Raw genomic sequence first — 8,511 nt, forward strand, 5'->3', positions numbered from 1 at the left:
GCAATCAACTCATACTTTTGAGTTCTTCTCTAGCCAATAAGCACCGTAACATAATTCGGAGTGTACGGCAAACGGTGGTTGACATTTGGTGAAAATTCCAGTGTCGTGTTACGGCACTGGGAAAGAACTTGAACTTGTGCTCAGGCAACCAAGCAGCCAAGGTTGTGCGGTGTCTTGCTACAAATGTTCGGTTGTGTTCTAAATTAGCTGAAGTAAGCTGAAGCATCGCTTTGCTGTCTGAAAGTGTTGCCTCGTCATCTATGCGCTCCCAAATGGCCTAACACTGGCAGCCAATCAGAGTGCGAGAAAAGCGCTCCCAAATGGCCTAACACTGGCAGCCAATCAGAGTGCGAGAAAAGCGCTCCCAAATGGCCTAACACTGGCAGCCAATCAGAGTGCGAGAAAAGCGCTCCCAAATGGCCTAACAGTGGCAGCCAATCAGAGTGCGAGAAAAGCGCTCCCAAATGGCCTAACAGTGGCAGCCAATCAGAGTGCGAGAAAAGCGCTCCCAAATGGCCTAACAGTGGCAGCCAATCAGAGTGCGAGAAAAGCGCTCCCAAATGGCCTAACAGTGGCAGCCAATCAGAGTGCGAGAAAAGCGCTCCCAAATGGCCTAACAGTGGCAGCCAATCAGAGTGCGAGAAAAGCGCTCCCAAATGGCCTAACAGTGGCAGCCAATCAGATTAGCCGGTATTGGTAACAGTAGAACAGAGATTTGGAGGGCAAAACCTGCTCATGGGAAATGCTCACAGAGCGCTATCTACCAGTACACATAGTATTATGCTGTTTCTAGTACGCGCGAGCCGAAACATCAGCATGTGAAATGTGTAATCGTGGGTAACTCTAAGTGTGTAGAGTACTGTGTAGTAACTAGTAGCCATGCCAAAGCATGCATTGAAACTCTTCGTGATTTAAAAAGCTCAAAGCAAGATTGACGAGGCCGCAAGGCTATGTCTTTCTAAATTCGAACAAATCGAAAGATTGTTCAAAGTACAATTAAACTGATTGATCCTGTCAGTTGCCATATGCTTGTCTGAAAGACTAAGCCATGCATGTGCAAGCGAAGCTTGAAAAAGTGGAACCGCGAATGGCTCATTAAATCAGTTACTATCTATTAGTTGATTTGCAAGCTAAATGAATAACTGCGGTAACCCTGCAGCTAATGCATGCTGATTGTCCGACACTGTCGGAGACTTTTACAAGACTACACCGGGTGATTTGCTAAGTACAGACACATCCCGTGATGAGTCCTAGTAACTGAAAGATCCCAGATAGCTTCGGCTTGGGGACGGAACTTCCGAATTTCTGACCTATCAACCTATGATGGTAGTGTAACGGACTACCATGGTTGTGACGGGTAACGGGGAATCAGGGTTCGATTCCGGAGAGGGAGCCTTAGAAACGGCTACCACATCCAAGGAAGGCAGCAGGCACGCAAATTACCCACTCTCCGCACGAGGAGGTAGTGACTAGAAATAATGATATGAACCTTTATGGTTTGTAATCAGAATGGAATGGACTTAAAAGCTCCATTGATGAACGAGTAGAGGGCAAGTCTGGTGCCAGCAGCCGCGGTAATACCAGCCTCTACAAGCGTATGCAATAGTTGCTGCGTTTAAAAAGCTCATAGTTGGATCTGTTTGAGTAGAACGGCAACATGGTCTTCAGTTAAATCTGTTGACTCGTTCCGCTCATCCTTCGCATCGAAGAAATAGTTTGCACTTAAATGTGACGAACTGTGGAAACGGTGTTTTCACCCTGAGAAAATTAGAGTGTTCAAAGCATCCTTTGGGATCGAATAATAAAGCATGGAATAATGGAGAATGACCCGCTACTCGATTGATGCCGGTTGGCTGAGTGCGGTAATGATTGAAAGGAACAGACGGGGGCATTTGTATTGCTACGTTAGAGGTGAAATTCTTGGATCGTGGCAAGACAAACTACTGCGAAAGCATTTGCCAAGAATGTTTTCATTAATCAAGAACGAAAGTCAGAGTATTGAAGAGGATTAGATACCCTCGTAATTCTGACCATAAACTATACCAACCTACAATTTGTCAAAGTCGATCTTGACTTGGCAAGAGATTAACCGGGAAACCAAAGTTTATTGGTTCCGGGGGAAGTATGGTTGCAAAATCGAAACTTAAAGGAATTGACGGAAGGGCACCACCAGGAGTGGAGCCTGCGGCTTAATTTGACTCAACACGGGAAAACTCACCCGGTCCAGACATCTTAAGGATTGACAGATTGAATATCTTTCATGATTATATGGGCGGTGGTGCATGGCCGTTCTTAGTTAGTGGAGTGATCTGTCTGGTTAATTCCGATAACGAACGAGATCTTCTCCATCTAAATAATGAAATTCACTATATGTGAATTCAAACACTTCTTAGAGGAACTATGCGGAATTAAATACCGCAGATGAAGTGAGGCTATAACAGGTCTGTGATGCCCTTAGATGTTCTGGACTGCACGCGCGCTACACTGTGTACTTTTAGATTGAGTACTCAGCCCTTGGTCCGAAATGGACTGGGCAATCAGAGAAAAGTACAGCGCTTCAAGGGGATCGTCTGTTGTAACTTGCAGACGTGAACCAGGAATTCCTGGTACTTATGAGTCAACAACTCATAGGGATTACGTCCCTGCCCTTTGTACACACCGCCCGTCGCTACTACTGATTGGATAGTTAAGCAAGAATTGCAAATTCCTACTGTTGGGACTTCGGTCTCCGGCAACGGGATGAAGCGGATCGAGCTTAATTGTCTAGAGGAAGTAAAAGTCGTAACAAGGTTTCCGTAGGGGAACCTGCGGAAGGATCAGTGATTGATTCCTTCGGGCATGGCTGCTGGTAGAGGCCATGTCTGTAGTGCGCATGACGCTCTGTCGCTAGAGATTGCTTGGCAACCAATCTCGAATTATGTATCGAGCTCAAAAACTACTTGTGTGGATACATAGTTCAGCAGTCATGGCAAGGGACTGCTTAAAGGGAGACTAGTTAGCAAAAGCAGCCTAGCAGAACTGCAGCTATCTAGATCTCAGAAGCTGGGTTATAGAAGCCCAGCTATAGACTTGTGAATGAGAAAGGCCTAAAAAGGTCCACAAGTCGCGTGGTTAGAACCGACACGCAAAAATCCCAGCGAGTGACAGAGCGTTGCGCTGTTCAGTGGGAAAGAGTTGAGCTACTCGGGGCGCCCACTGAACTTGCTCCGAGCCAAAGGCTCGAAAAAACACAGCTTAGCCTCAGATCCTTTACATAGAAGGCTAGCTAAAATAAACTTACCTTGGACGAGGGTAAAGTTTAGTCAGTTCTTAGGGGAGAGTAATCCACAGCTTCTCGCCCTCTGAACATTCTCCCAGATATGTAGGTCTGGGAGAGTCTCCTCCTGTTCTTCGGAATCTGGAGGTAGACAAAGACAGTACGATACGATCTTGCATCGGGATGACTAACCGATAATGATCATAATCTGACAATTTTTCCGGCTTGAGGCACCGGAGTCAGATTAAAGACACATACTGAACTAAAGGCGTATGTGCAAAGCTTGTCGGAGTGTAGAGAGTCAAGCTGAGTTGACTCGTCACGTGGTGATGACAACAGCCATGTGCAAAACACTCACAACTTTATCGTCTATGTGGAAAAGGTTGCTAACAGCGCTCTCTATGAGAGGCCCTCGCATATAACTATACGAGGAAAAGGCGATAGAGTTGTTTGAATGTGGGGCAGGTTCATCGACAAGCTAAGTTGATCACATTCTTGTTGTGGCATCCTACTAGAATTGGTCACGGTCTGCACCAACTCTCCCCAAGTTGGCCAGACTTAAAACTAGAAATAAGGTTTGCAGCTATGTGAACCTAGAAACTGTAAAGGAGTTGAAAGAACTTAAAGGAATTGAAAGAGGCCTTGAGGTATATCCTCTTGGTAAAGACCCACAAAAGCTCACAAAAGTGGCTTCGAAGGGCAAAACTGGTTCATCCAAAACAATTGGAGAGCTTAAAGCAGAACCAATTCGAATGAAACACTATTGGTGAAACTTCATCATGAGAACGTCACAAGCTGATCACGCTCTATGATATGACTAGTATTATGTTGCTTCTAGTAGGCTAAGCGCAAGCCGAAACATCAACATGTGAAAGTCGTAGAATTTTGCAATCAAACTGTGGCTAGTACTGTGATGTTACTAGTAACCTGGTGTTCCGTCATATGGCCAAGAGAGCATTTGAAGGCGAAACTTCTGCATGGGAAAGCTGCATCATGATCAAAATTTTATATCGAGTATTATGTTGACGTTAGTAGGCCTTGGCCGAAAACGCAGCATGTGAAAGGTATAGATAAAAGTTATTGTTGCAGTCAGTACTGTGTAGTTACTAGTAGCTGGATTTAAGCTCAAAATGAGACACTGTTGGTGAAACTTCATCATGAGAATGTCACAAGCTGATCAAGCTCTATGATATGACTAGTATTATGTTGCTTCTAGTAGGCTAAGCGCAAGCCGAAACATCAACATGTGAAAGTCGTAGAATTTTGCGATCAAATTGTGGCTAGTACTGTGATGTTACTAGTAACCTTGTGTTACGTCATATGGCCAAGAGAGCATTTGAAGGCGAAACTTCTGCATGGGGAAGCTGCATCATGAACAAAAGTTTATATCGAGTATTATGTTGACATTAGTAGGCCCTGGCCGAAAGCGCAGCATGTGAAAGGTATAGATAAAAGTTATCGTTGCAGTCAGTACTGTGTAGTTACTAGTAGCTGGATTTAAGCTCGAAATGAGACACTGTTGGTGAAACTTCATCATGAGAACGTCACAAGCTGATCACGCTCCATGATATGACTAGTATTATGTTGCTTCTAGTAGGCTAAGCGCAAGCCGAAACATCAACATGTGAAAGTCGTAGAATTTTGCGATCAAATTGTGGCTAGTACTGTGATGTTACTAGTAACCTTGTGTTACGTCATATGGCCAAGAGAGCATTTGAAGGCGAAACTTCTGCATGGGGAAGCTGCATCATGAACAAAAGTTTATATCGAGTATTATGTTGACGTTAGTAGGCCCTGGCCGAAAGCGCAGCATGTGAAAGGTATAGATAAAAGTTAGCGTTGCAGTCAGTACTGTGTAGTTACTAGTAGCTGGATTTAAGCTCGAAATGAGACACTGTTGGTGAAACTTCATCATGAGAACGTCACAAGCTGATCACGCTCTATGATATGACTAGTATTATGTTGCTTCTAGTAGGCTAAGCGCAAGCCGAAACATCAACATGTGAAAGTCGTAGAATTTTGCAATCAAACTGTGGCTAGTACTGTGATGTTACTAGTAACCTTTTCTTACGTCATATGGCCAAGAGAGCATTTGAAGGCGAAACTTCTGCATGGGGAAGCTGCATCATGAACAAAAGTTTATATCGAGTATTATGTTGACGTTAGTAGGCCCTGGCCGAAAGCGCAGCATGTGAAAGGTATAGATAAAAGTTATCGTTGCAGTCAGTACTGTGTAGTTACTAGTAGCTGGATTTAAGCTCGAAGTGAGACACTGTTGGTGAAACTTCATCATGAGAACGTCACAAGCTGATCACGCTCTATGATATGACTAGTATTATGTTGCTTATAGTAGGCTAAGCGCAAGCCGAAACATCAACATGTGAAAGTCGTAGAATTTTGCGATCAAATTGTGGCTAGTACTGTGATGTTACTAGTAACCTTGTGTTACGTCATATGGCCAAGAGAGCATTTGAAGGCGAAACTTCTGCATGGGGAAGCTGCATCATGAACAAAAGTTTATATCGAGTATTATGTTGACGTTAGTAGGCCCTGGCCGAAAGCGCAGCATGTGAAAGGTATAGATAAAAGTTAGCGTTGCAGTCAGTACTGTGTAGTTACTAGTAGCTGGATTTAAGCTCGAAATGAGACACTGTTGGTGAAACTTCATCATGAGAACGTCACAAGCTGATCACGCTCTATGATATGACTAGTATTATGTTGCTTCTAGTAGGCTAAGCGCAAGCCGAAACATCAACATGTGAAAGTCGTAGAATTTTGCAATCAAACTGTGGCTAGTACTGTGATGTTACTAGTAACCTTTTCTTACGTCATATGGCCAAGAGAGCATTTGAAGGCGAAACTTCTGCATGGGGAAGCTGCATCATGAACAAAAGTTTATATCGAGTATTATGTTGACGTTAGTAGGCCCTGGCCGAAAGCGCAGCATGTGAAAGGTATAGATAAAAGTTATCGTTGCAGTCAGTACTGTGTAGTTACTAGTAGCTGGATTTAAGCTCGAAGTGAGACACTGTTGGTGAAACTTCATCATGAGAACGTCACAAGCTGATCACGCTCTATGATATGACTAGTATTATGTTGCTTATAGTAGGCTAAGCGCAAGCCGAAACATCAACATGTGAAAGTCGTAGAATTTTGCGATCAAACTGTGGCTAGTACTTTGATGATGCTTGTAGCCAACCGAATTGGTTGAAAAGCCCAATAAGTAAGCTAACTTGGGAGAGCTTGTTGGAAACCAAATGCTACTAGATTGGTCCAAATACATCCTTCAACAGGGGATCACTTGGCTCGCTTTACGAAGAGGAGCACAGCTATATGTGTTAATTCGGTATGAATCGCAAGATTTGTTTACCGACCTCTCTAACGCAAAAGGCGGTCTCGGCTTCGGCTGTTGACTGCGTCCGATTCAGGGTTATATAACTCTCGATTGAACACATTGATGTTCTATTGTTGGTGCTTCCAATAAAATTGGAACACTTAAAGCAGAACCGATTCAAATAATAGCATTCTGATCAATGATTGCATTCCTTGATCAAGAACTGCTGGAGTCATTGTGATGGCGAATTTTCTTCATAAGAAAATTGCAAAGAGACGGAACTTAATGAGACTAGTATTATGTTGTTTCTAGTAAGCGGAAGCTGAAACAGCAACATGTGAAAATCAAGTTTTGTTCAATGATCTCGAGGCGATAAGTACTATGAAGCAACTAGTAGCCTAAGCATGACTCAGATTTGAGACAGTCAAAAAGACTGGCGAAACTTCTTCACATGAAAGTTACATAGAGAACTACAAATGTATACAGCGAGTATTATGTTGTTTCTAGTAGGCGAAAGCTGAAACATCAACATGTGAAAGTTGTCTGCAAACTGTAGAACGATATGTGATTAGTACTGTGCTGTTACTAGTAGCCAGTCTGACTGTAGAAGCCAAGACAAAGGGAAACTAATGCATCTGAAAAGGACAAGTTATGGAAAGGTATGCACGATAAGTATTATGTTGTTTCTAGTAAGCGGCAGCTGAAACATCAACATGTGAACGTCGTTGTGTACAGTAACCTAGAACTATATAGTCCTTAGTAACGTGCATTTACTAGTACCTGTAATTGGTATTCAGACTCAGGCAGTTTGGAATAGTTTGGCAAAGATGCACCAGAGAAAACTGGGATTTGATACAGAAATTGTTGAATACAAGTATTATGCTGCTTCTAGTAGGTTGAATCCGAAACATCAGCATGTGAAAATTGAAAACATTTCTGGTTCGAATTGTCACAAGTATTTGGTGATCTGAGTAGCCAAACTCACTACAACGCCAATTGAAGGCAAAAATTCTCAACGGGAAAAGCTATTCTCATTGAATGAGCTAACAAGACGAGTATTATGTTGCTTCTAGTAGGCGAAAGCCAAAACATCAACATGTGAAAGTCTTGCTGAACAAATTTAATGTTGTTGAGCTCAGTACCGTGTGAATTAGTAGCCATAATTGGCGAGCGAAAATTGAACTGGCGAAACTTCGTCTTTGGAAAATTGCAGATGCCGAGCACTTATTTTGCAACGAGTATTATGTTGACTGTAGTAAGCGAAAGCCGAAACAGCAACATGTGAAAGCTGTTGAAATTTGTGGTCATTTTGCAATAAGTACAAGGAGTGTAACTAGTAGCCAGGTCAAAATTTGGGATAAGAATGAGCAAAAATTCTGCATGAGAACAGTTGAAATTATGAAACTAAATTACAAAGACTAGTATTATGTTGTTTCGAGTACGCGAAAGCGGAAACATCAACATGTGAACGTTTGTAACGAAGTTTCGTTAATTTTCAGCCTAGTACTGAGCAAGAACGAGTAGCCTCATCTCCAATCCCACGCAAAATGTAGTGAAATATGTGAGTGAACCTTATTCACGGTGAGGGTTTCCCGAGGTCTGTATTGCAGCGAGTATTATGTTGCTTCTAGTAAGCGAAAGCTGAAACAACAACATTTGAAAGTTGGAATTAATGACTGAATGGAAACTTCGACCTGTGTTTGATAGTAGTAGCGAACAAAACTGCTGAATCGGTTTCTGTCTCATATTGGTCAGTGAACCAATTAAGAGACAATCAACTACATAACCTGAATTGGGCGAGAGAACCCCCTTAACTTAAGCATATCAGTAAGGGGAGGAAAAGAAATCAACTGAGAATCCCTTAGTAATGGCGAATGAACAGGGAAAAGCTCATCGGGAAGAGAAATGGCAACATTTCTCG

At 42.8% G+C, this 8,511-nt stretch overlaps 1 pseudogene; it reads left to right on the forward strand.

Moving 5' to 3' along the window:
• Positions 1-6,537: 6,537 nt before the first annotated feature.
• LOC142356600 (5.8S ribosomal RNA) lies at positions 6,538-6,689 on the forward strand (annotated as a pseudogene).
• Positions 6,690-8,511: the final 1,822 nt, after the last annotated feature.

This window comes from Convolutriloba macropyga, unplaced genomic scaffold (genome assembly GCF_964194025.1).
Source record: "Convolutriloba macropyga unplaced genomic scaffold, txConMacr16.3 SCAFFOLD_5093, whole genome shotgun sequence".
NCBI classification, from domain to species: Eukaryota; Metazoa; Xenacoelomorpha; order Acoela; family Convolutidae; genus Convolutriloba; species Convolutriloba macropyga.